Genomic DNA, 10,852 nt, shown 5'->3' with positions numbered 1-10,852 from the left:
ACTAACACCCCCCCTAAATTAAATATAATTTTAATCTAACGAAATAAATTAACTCTTATTAAATAACTTATTCCTATTTAAAGCTAAATACTTACCTGTAAAATAAATCCTAATATAGCTACAATATAAATTATAATTATATTATAGCTATTTTAGGATTAATATTTATTTTACAGGCAACTTTGTAATTATTTTAACCAGGTACAATAGCTATTAAATAGTTAAGAACTATTTAATAGTTACCTAGTTAAAATAATAACAAATTTACCTGTAAAATAAATCCTAACCTAAGATATAATTAAACCTAACACTACCCTATCAATAAATTAATTAAATAAACTACCTACAATTACCTACAATTAACCTAACACTACACTATCAATAAATTAATTAAACACAATTGCTACAAATAAATACAATTAAATAAACTAGCTAAAGTACAAAAAATAAAAAAGAACTAAGTTACAAAAAATAATAAAATATTTACAAACATAAGAAAAATATTACAACAATTTTAAACTAATTACACCTACTCTAAGCCCCCTAATAAAATAACAAAGCCCCCCAAAATAAAAAATTCCCTACCCTATTCTAAATTAATAAAGTTAAAAGCTCTTTTACCTTACCAGCCCTGAACAGGGCCCTTTGCGGGGCATGCCCCAAAGATTTCAGCTCTTTTGCCTGTAAAAAAAACATACAATACCCCCCCCAACATTACAACCCACCACCCACATACCCCAAATCTAACCCAAACCCCCCTTAAATAAACCTAACACTAAGCCCCTGAAGATCTTCCTACCTTGTCTTCACCATACCAGGTTCACCAATCCGTCCTGGCTCCAACATCTTCATCCAACCCAAGCGGGGGTTGGCGATCCATCATCGGTGCTGAAGAGGTCCAGAAGAGGCTCCAAAGTCTTCCTCCTATCCGGCAAGAAGAGGACATCCGGACCGGCAAACATCTTCTCCAAGCGGCATCTTCAATCTTCTTCCATCCGGTGCGGAGCGGGTCCATCTTGAAGCAGGCGACGCGGATCCATCCTCTTCTTCCGTTGTCTCCCGACGAATGACGGTTCCTTTAAGGGACGTCATCCAAGATGGCGTCCCTCGAATTCCGATTGGCTGATAGGATTCTATCAGCCAATCGGAATTAAGGTAGGAATTTTCTGATTGGCTGATGGAATCAGCCAATCAGAATCAAGTTCAATCCGATTGGCTGATCCAATCAGCCAATCAGATTGAGCTTGCATTCTATTGGCTGATCGGAACAGCCAATAGAATGCAAGCTCAATCTGATTGGCTGATTGGATCAGCCAATCGGATTGAACTTGATTCTGATTGGCTGATTCCATCAGCCAATCAGAAAATTCCTACCTTAATTCCGATTGGCTGATAGAATCCTATCAGCCAATCGGAATTCGAGGGACGCCATCTTGGATGACGTCCCTTAAAGGAACCGTCATTCGTCGGGAGACAACGGAAGAAGAGGATGGATCCGCGTCGCCTGCTTCAAGATGGACCCGCTCCGCACCGGATGGAAGAAGATTGAAGATGCCGCTTGGAGAAGATGTTTGCCGGTCCGGATGTCCTCTTCTTGCCGGATAGGAGGAAGACTTTGGAGCCTCTTCTGGACCTCTTCAGCACCGGATGATGGATCGCCAACCCCCGCTTGGGTTGGATGAAGATGTTGGAGCCAGGACGGATCGGTGAACCTGGTATGGTGAAGACAAGGTAGGAAGATCTTCAGGGGCTTAGTGTTAGGTTTATTTAAGGGGGGTTTGGGTTAGATTAGGGGTATGTGGGTGGTGGGTTGTAATGTTGGGGGGGGTATTGTATGTTTTTTTTACAGGCAAAAGAGCTGAAATCCTTGGGGCATGCCCCGCAAAGGGCCCTGTTCAGGGCTGGTAAGGTAAAAGAGCTTTTAACTTTATTAATTTAGAATAGGGTAGGGAATTTTTTATTTTGGGGGGCTTTGTTATTTTATTAGGGGGCTTAGAGTAGGTGTAATTAGTTTAAAATTGTTGTAATATTTTTCTTATGTTTGTAAATATTTTATTATTTTTTGTAACTTAGTTGTTTTTTATTTTTTGTACTTTAGCTAGTTTATTTAATTGTATTTATTTGTAGCAATTGTGTTTAATTAATTTATTGATAGTGTAGTGTTAGGTTAATTGTAGGTAATTGTAGGTAGTTTATTTAATTAATTTATTGATAGGGTAGTGTTAGGTTTAATTATATCTTAGGTTAGGATTTATTTTACAGGTAAATTTGTTATTATTTTAACTAGGTAACTATTAAATAGTTCTTAACTATTTAATAGCTATTGTACCTGGTTAAAATAATTACAAAGTTGCCTGTAAAATAAATATTAATCCTAAAATAGCTATAATATAATTATAATTTATATTGTAGCTATATTAGGGTTTATTTTACAGGTAAGTATTTAGCTTTAAATAGGAATCATTTATTTAATAAGAGTTAATTAATTTCGTTAGATTTAAATTATATTTAACTTAGGGGGGTGTTAGTGTTAGGGTTAGACTTAGCTTTAGGGGTTAATACATTTATTAGAATAGCGGTGAGCTCCGGTCGGCAGATTAGGGGTTAATAATTGAAGTTAGGTGTCGGCGATGTTAGGGAGGGCAGATTAGGGGGTTAATACTATTTAATATAGGATTAGTGAGGCGGGTTAGGGGTTAATAACTTTATTATAGTAGCGCTCAGGTCCGCTCGGCAGATTAGGGGTTAATAAGTGTAGGCAGGTGTCGGCGACGTTGAGGGGGGCAGATTAGGGGTTAATAAATATAATATAGGGCTCGGCGATGTTAGGGCAGCAGATTAGGGGTACATAGGGATAACGTAAGTGGCGGCGCTTTGCGGTCGGAAGATTAGGGGTTAATTATTTTAAGTAGCTGGCGGCGACGTTGTAGGGGCAGGTTAGGGGTTAATAAATGTAATACAGGGGTCGGCGGGGTTAGGGGCAGCAGATTAGGGGTACATAAGTATAACGTAGGTGGCGGTCGGCAGATTAGGGGTTAAAAATTTAAATCGAGTGGCGGCGATGTGGGGGGAGCTCGGTTTAGGGGTACATAGGTAGTTTATGGGTGTTAGTGTACTTTAGGGCACAGTAGTTAAGAGCTTTATAAACCGGCGTTAGCCAGAAAGCTCTTAACTCCTGCTATTTTCAGGCGGCTGGAATTTTGTCGTTAGAGCTCTAACGCTCACTTCAGAAACGACTCTAAATACCGGCGTTAGAAAGATCCCATTGAAAAGATAGGATACGCAATTGACGTAAGGGGATCTGCGGTATGGAAAAGTCGCGGCTGAAAAGTGAGCGTTAGACCCTTTAATCACTGACTCCAAATACCGGCGGTAGCCTAAAACCAGCGTTAGGAGCCTCTAACGCTGGTTTTGACGGCTACCGCCGAACTCCAAATCTAGGCCATAGATAGATAGATATATCTATATCTACCGGGCCCTGGACATGTCCAGCTAAAATTTACCGGGCCTTGAGGCCACTTTGGTTGAGAACCACTGTTCTAGAGTGAATTTAATGTTACAACTTGTAGCTTTTTAACATAAATTAAAGGGACATTAAACTCACCAGCAAATGTTACAATATATTGTCCATGAGGAAATTTAAAGTAAAAAAAAGACATAATATTACAAAAGAAAAAATGCTCTAATGCTCTCTATTTCACTACTGTGTGCTTCTATGTTTTTCACCCAAGCAAAGAGGTTAAGGTCCGCTTTGGAGAAGCAATACCCTTTTGCTCCTGAGCTAGATGGGATTGTGATTGGTGGATTTGCAAACATGCCACTCTTGATATGTTCAGGAATGGAACTGTATTGAGGCTCTGGAGCTGGTGTTTTAAAAGCACAATTGCTATGGTTTGTCTGGAAAAGCAAAAGAGGGCGCCACATAGTGTATACTATTTTCAAAATTCCAAATCAATATTGAAAATGTAGCTTACTCACAAATCTAGGTGTAAGTCACGCAGGCAGAGATATCACAGCTTCTCTGCAAGCTGTCTAATGGTCCACTCTCCTCTTCTGCTCTGTAAGTGGATAGTGCAATAGCAAATATATCTAGCAATTTCCGCAGTTAGACCAGTAAAACACTACAGACAATACAAGTATACCTCACTTTACAGCGCTTCGCTAATACAGCGCTTTGTGGAGCTGAAGTTCAACCTCCACGGATTTTGAAACAGTGCTGTAATCTTTGTGAGATTGCGAGAAAATTGACTGGCACCATTTTGTTATTCTTAGTTCACTCTGTTTATAGCATTACAGTGCAATCTGTGTCTCAGTGCTATAGTCTGGCAAATTTTACTACAGTTGCCAATTGAATACTGTGCTGTGCTAGTGTTAAACTAAACATAGCACTATTGCACCCATAATATGTGTTAGTTCAAACATGTTTTCAAGTCTTTAAACACACTGGCAAGTGAAAAGAAAGCTAAAACTGCCTTGTTTCACTTTAAGGCGGTTTTCACTTTACAGCGGGGCTCCGGTCCCTAACCTGCTGTATGAGCGGGGTATACCTGTATTTCAGACTGATGTGTAAGCTAGAACAATACTGATACTTTTAAGGACTATAGAGATGTAACCCTTTTCAACAGGACTCACCAATCAGATTTTCTACTTAGGTGTAACAAGCAGAAAATAAAATCAGGAAAAATCACTGTATCATAAAGAAGGGTTAACAATAAATCATATGAAACACGTTTCACAGTCTGAGAATGACCGCTTCTTCGGACAGCAAGTCACAATAAAATAACTATCGGCTAGATTTAGAGTTTTGTCGGTAAAGACCCGCGTAGCTAACGCAGCTTTTTTTCCCAACACACCCTTAAGACAACGCTGGTATTTAGAGTCTGCGTTAGTATTTAGGGGCTGGTATTTAGGGGCTGCGTTAGGCTCCAAAAAGGGTGAGTTGAGCCAAATGTACCGCCACTTCAACTCTCAATACCAGCGTTGCTTACGGTAGCGGTAAGCTGGAAAAACGTGCTCGTGCACGATATCACCATAGGAAACAATGGGGCAGTTTGGGATGAAAAAAAACCTAACACCTGCAAAAAAGCAGCGTTAAGCTCCCAACGCAGCCCCATTGTTTCCTATGGGGAAACAGTTTCTAAGTCTGCACCTAACACCCTAACATGAACCCCGAGTCTAAACACCCCTAATCTTACACTTATTAACCTCTAATCTGCCGCCCCCGCTATCGCTGACTCCTGCATATTATTATTAACCCCTAATCTGCCGCTCCGTATACCGCCGCAACCTACATTATCCCTATGAACCCCTAATCTGCTGCCCCTAACATCGCCGACACCTACATAATATTTATTAACCCCTAATCTGCCCCCCCAACATCGCCGCTACCTAACTACACTTATTAACCCCTAATCTGCCGACCGGACCTCGCCGCCACTATAATAAATGTATTAACCCCTAAAGCTAAGTCTAACCCTAACACCCCCCTAAATTAAATATAATTTTAATCTAACGAAATAAATTAAATATTATTAACTAAAGTATTCCTATTTAAAACTAAATACTTACCTGTAAAATAAACCCTAATATAGCTACAATATAACTAATAGTTTTATTGTAGCTATTTTAGGATTTATATTTATTTTACAGGCAACTTTGTATTTATTTTAACTAGGTACAATAGCTATTAAATAGTTATTAACTATTTAATAGCTACCTAGTTAAAATAATTACAAAATTACCTGTAAAATAAATCCTAACCTAAGTTACAATTAAACCTAACACTACACTATCAATAAATTAATTAAATAAATTACCTACAATTAAATAAACTAAACTAAATTACAAAAACAAACAAACACTAAATTACAAAAAATAAAAAAAGATTACAAGAATATTAGGCTAATTACACCTACTCTAAGCCCCCTAATAAAATAAAAAAGTCCCCCAAAATAATAAAGGACCCTACCCTATTCTAAATTAAAAAGTAACCAGCTCTTTTTGCAGGGCATGCCCCAAAGTAATCAGCTCTTTTGCCTGTAAAAAAAAATACAACCCCCCCCCCAACATTAAAACCCACCACCCACATACCCCTACTCTAACCCAAACCCCCTTTAATAAAGCTAAATCTACCCCCCTGAAGATCTCCCTACCTTGAGTCATCTTCACCCAGTCGGGCCAAAGTCTTCATCCGATGGGGCAGAAAAGGACATCCAGACCGGCAGAAGTCTTCATCCTATCCGGGCAGAAGAGGACATCCGGACCGGCAGACATCTTCATCCAAGCGGCATCTTCTATCTTCATCCATCCGACGAGGAGCGGCTCCATCTTCAAGACCTCCGGCGTGGACCATCCTTCTTGATCGACGACTACCCGACGAATGAAGGTTCCTTTAAGTGACGTCATCCAAGATGGCGTCCCTCGAATTCTGATTGGCTGATAGGATTCTATCAGCCAATCGGAATTAAGGTAGAAAAAATCTGATTGGCTGATTGAATCAGCCAATCAGATTCAAGTTCAATCCGATTGGCTGATCCAATCAGCCAATCAGATTTTTCCTACCTTAAATCCGATTGGCTGATAGAATCCTATCAGCCAATTGGAATTTGAGGGACGCCATCTTGGATGACGTCACTTAAAGGAACCTTCATTCGTCGAGTAGTCTTAAGTCAAGAAGGATGTTCCGCGCCGGAGGTCTTGAAGATGGAGCCGATCCTCGTCGGATGGATGAAGATAGAAGATGCCGCTTGGATGAAGATGTCTGCCGGTCCGGATGTCCTCTTCTGCTCGGATAGGATGAAGACTACTGCCGGTCTGGATGTCCTTTTCTGCCCCATCGGATGAAGACTTCAGCCCGGCTGGGTGAAGACGACTCAAGGTAGGGAGATCTTCAGGGGGGGTAGTGTTAGGTTTATTTAAGGGGGGTTTGGGTTAGAGTAGGGGTATGTGGGTGGTGGGTTTTAATGTTGGGGGGTTGTATTTTTTTTTTACAGGCAAAAGAGCTGATTACTTTGGGGCATGCCCAGCAAAAAGCCCTTTTAAGGGCTGGTAAAAGAGTTGGTTACTTTTTAATTTAGAATAGGGTAGGGACCTTTATTATTTTGGGGGGCTTTTTTATTTTATTAGGGGGCTTAGAGTAGGTGTAATTAGCCTAATATTCTTGTAATCTTTTTTTTTCCTTGTAATTTAGTGTTGTTTTTTTTTGTAATTTAGTTTAGTTTATTTAATTGTATGTAATTGTAGGTAATTTATTTAATTAATTTATTGATAGTGTAGTGTTAGCTTTAATTGTAACTTAGGTTAGTATTTATTTTACAGGTAATTTTGTAATTATTTTAACTAGTTAGCTATTAAATAGTTAATAACTATTTAATAGCTATTGTACCTAGTTAAAATAAATACAAAGTTGCCTGTAAAATAAATATAAATCCTAAAATAGCTACAATATAACTATTCGTTATATTGTAGCTATATTAGGGTTTATTTTACAGGTAAGTATTTAGTTTTAAATAGGAATACTTTTGTTAATAATATTTAATTTATTTCGTTAGATTAAAATTATATTTAATTTAGGGGGGTGTTAGGGTTAGACTTAGCTTTAGGGGTTAATACATTTATTATAGTAGCGGCGAGGTACGGTCGGCAGATTAGGGGTTAATACTTGAAGTTAGGTGGCGTTGATGTTAGGGAGGGCAGATTAGGGGTTAATACTATTTATTATAGTGTTTGTGAGACGGGAGTGCGGCGGTTTAGGGGTTAAGTGTAGTTAGGTAGCGGCGACGTTGGGGGGGCAGATTAGGGGTTAATAAATATAATATAGGGGTCGGCGGTGTAAGGGGCAGCAGATTAGGGGTTCATAGGGATAATGTAGGTTGCGGCGATGTGCGGTCGGCAGATTAGGGGTTAAAATTTTTTATTATAGTGGCGGCGATGTGGGGGAACCTCGGTTTAGGGGTACATAGGTAGTTTATGGGTGTTAGTATACTTTAGAGCACAGTAGTTAAGAGCTTTATAAACCGGCGTTAGCCCATATAGCTCTTAACTACTGACTTTTTTCTGCAGCTGGAGTCTTATCGGTAGAGGCTCTACCACTCACTTCAGCCAAGACTCTAAATACCGGCGTTAGGAAGATCCCATTGAAAAGATAGGATACGCAATTGGCGTAAGGGGATCTGCGGTATGGAAAAGTTGCGGCTTGAAAGTGAGCGTTAGACCCTTTCCTGCCTGACTCTAAATACCAGCGGGCGGCCAAAAGCAGCGTTAGGACCCCTTAACGCTGCTTTTGACGGCTAACGCAGAACTCTAAATTTAGGCGTATATGTTTTAGGTTTTTAGTTTTTTTTTATCACACAATTATTTCCCTTTAAAGGGACACAAAAGTAAAAAACATACGGCTAGATTTAGAGTTCTGCGGCCAAAGGGGTGCGTTAGCTACGCATGCTTTTTTTCCCCCGCACCTTTTAAATACCGCTGGTATTTAGAGTTCACAGAATGGCTGCGTTAGGCTCCAAAAAAGGGAGCGTAGAGCATATTTACCGCCACTGCAACTCTAAATACCAGCGTTGCTTACGGACGCGGCCAGCTTCAAAAACGTGCTTGTGCACGATTCCCCCATAGAAAACAATGGGGCAGTTTGAGCTGAAAAAAAACCTAACACCTGCAAAAAAGCAGCGTTCAGCTCCTAACGCAGCCCCATTGTTTACTATGGGGAAACACTTCCTAAGTCTGCACCCTAACATGTACCCCGAGTCTAAACACCCCTAACCTTACACTTATTAACCCCTAATCTGCCGCCCCCGCTATCGCTGACACCTGCATATTTTTTTTAACCCCTAATCTGCCGCTCCGTATACCGCCGCAACCTACATTATACCTATGTACCCCTAATCAGCTGCCCCTAACACCGCCGACCCCTATATTATATTTATTAACCCCTAATCTGCCCCCCACAACGTCGCCGCCAGCTACCTACAATAATTAACCCCTAATCTGCCGATCGGATCTCGCTGCTAGTCTAATAAATGGATTAACCCCTAAAGCTAAGTCTAACCCTAACACTAACACCCCCCTAAGTTAAATATAATTTAAATCTAACGAAATAAATTAACTCTTATTATATAAATTATTCCTATTTAAAGCTAAATACTTACCTGTAAAATAAACCCTAATATAGCTACAATATAAATTATAATTATATTGTAGCTATTTTAGGATTAATATTTATTTTACAGGCAACTTTGTAATTATTTTAAACAGGTACAATAGCTATTAAATAGTTAAGAACTATTTAATAGCTAAAATAGTTAAAATAATTACAAAATTACCTGTAAAATAAATCCTAACCTAAGTTACAATTAAACCTAACACTACACTATCAATAAATTAATTAAACTACCTACAATTACCTACAATTAAACCTAACACTACACTATCAATAAATTAATTAAATAAAATACCTACAAATAACTACAATGAAATAAACTAACTAAAGTACAAAAAATAAAAAAGAACTAAGTTACAAAAAATAAAAAAATATTTACAAACATTAGAAAAATATTACAACAATTTTAAACTAATTACACCTACTCTAAGCCCCCTAATAAAATTACAAAGACCCCCAAAATAAAAAAAATGCCCTACCCTATTCTAAATTAAAAAAGTTCAAAGCTCCTTTACCTTACCAGCCCTGAAAAGGGCCCTTTGCGGGGCATGCCCCAAAGAATTCAGCTCTTTTGCCTGAAAAAAAAAAACAATCAGATTCAAGTTCAATCCGATTGGCTGATCCAATCAGCCAATCAGATTGAGCTCGCATTCTATTGGCTGATCGGAAATATTTTTTTATTTTTTGTAACTTAGTTCTTTTTATTTTTTGCACTTTAGTTAGTTTATTTATTGTATTTAATTAATTTATTGATAGTGTAGTGTTAGGTTTAATTGTAGATAATTGTAGGTATTTTATTTAATTAATTTATTGATAGTGTAGTGTTAGGTTTAATTGTAGATAATTGTAGGTATTTTATTTAATTTATTTATTGCTAGTGTAGTGTTAGGTTTAATTGTAACTTAGGTTAGGATTTATTTTACAGGTAATTTTGTAATTATTTTAACTAGGTAACTATTAAATAGTTATGAACTATTTAATAGCTATTGTACCTGGTTAAAATAATTACAAAGTTGCCTGTAAAATAAATATTAATCCTAAAATAGCTACAATATAATTATAATTTATATTGTAGCTATATTAGGGTTTATTTTACAGGTAAGTATTTAGCTTTAAATAGGAATAATTTATTTAATAAGAGTTAATTTATTTCGTTAGATTTAAATTATATTTAATTTAGGGGGGTGTTAGTGTTAGGGTTAGACTTAGCTTTAGGGGTTAAAAAATTTATTATAGTAGCGGTGAGCTCCGGTCGGCAGATTAGGGGTTAATGCTTGAAGTTAGGTGTCGGCGATGTTAGGGAGGGCAGATTAGGGGTTAATACTATTTATTAAAGGGTTATTGAGGCGGGAGTGAGGCGAATTAGGGGTTAATAACTTTATTATAATAGCGGCGTGGTCCGGTCGGCAGATTAGGGGTTAATAAGTGTAGGCAGGTGGAGGCGACGTTGAGGGGGGCAGATTAGGGGTTAATAAATATAATATAGGGGTCGGCGGTGTTAGGGGCAGCAGATTAGGGGTACATAAGTATAACGTAGCTTGCGGTGGCGTGCGGACGGCAGATTAGGGGTTACAAAATTTAATTAGAGTGGCGGCGATGTGGGGGGACCTCGGTTTAGGGGTACATAGGTAGTTTATGGGTGTTAGTGTACTTTAGAGCACAGTAGTTAAGAGCTTTATAAACCGGCGTTAG

The sequence above is a fragment of the Bombina bombina genome, chromosome 5 (assembly GCF_027579735.1).
Source record: "Bombina bombina isolate aBomBom1 chromosome 5, aBomBom1.pri, whole genome shotgun sequence".
NCBI lineage: Eukaryota > Metazoa > Chordata > Amphibia > Anura > Bombinatoridae > Bombina > Bombina bombina.
Note: the sequence above shows the minus strand (reverse complement) of the source record.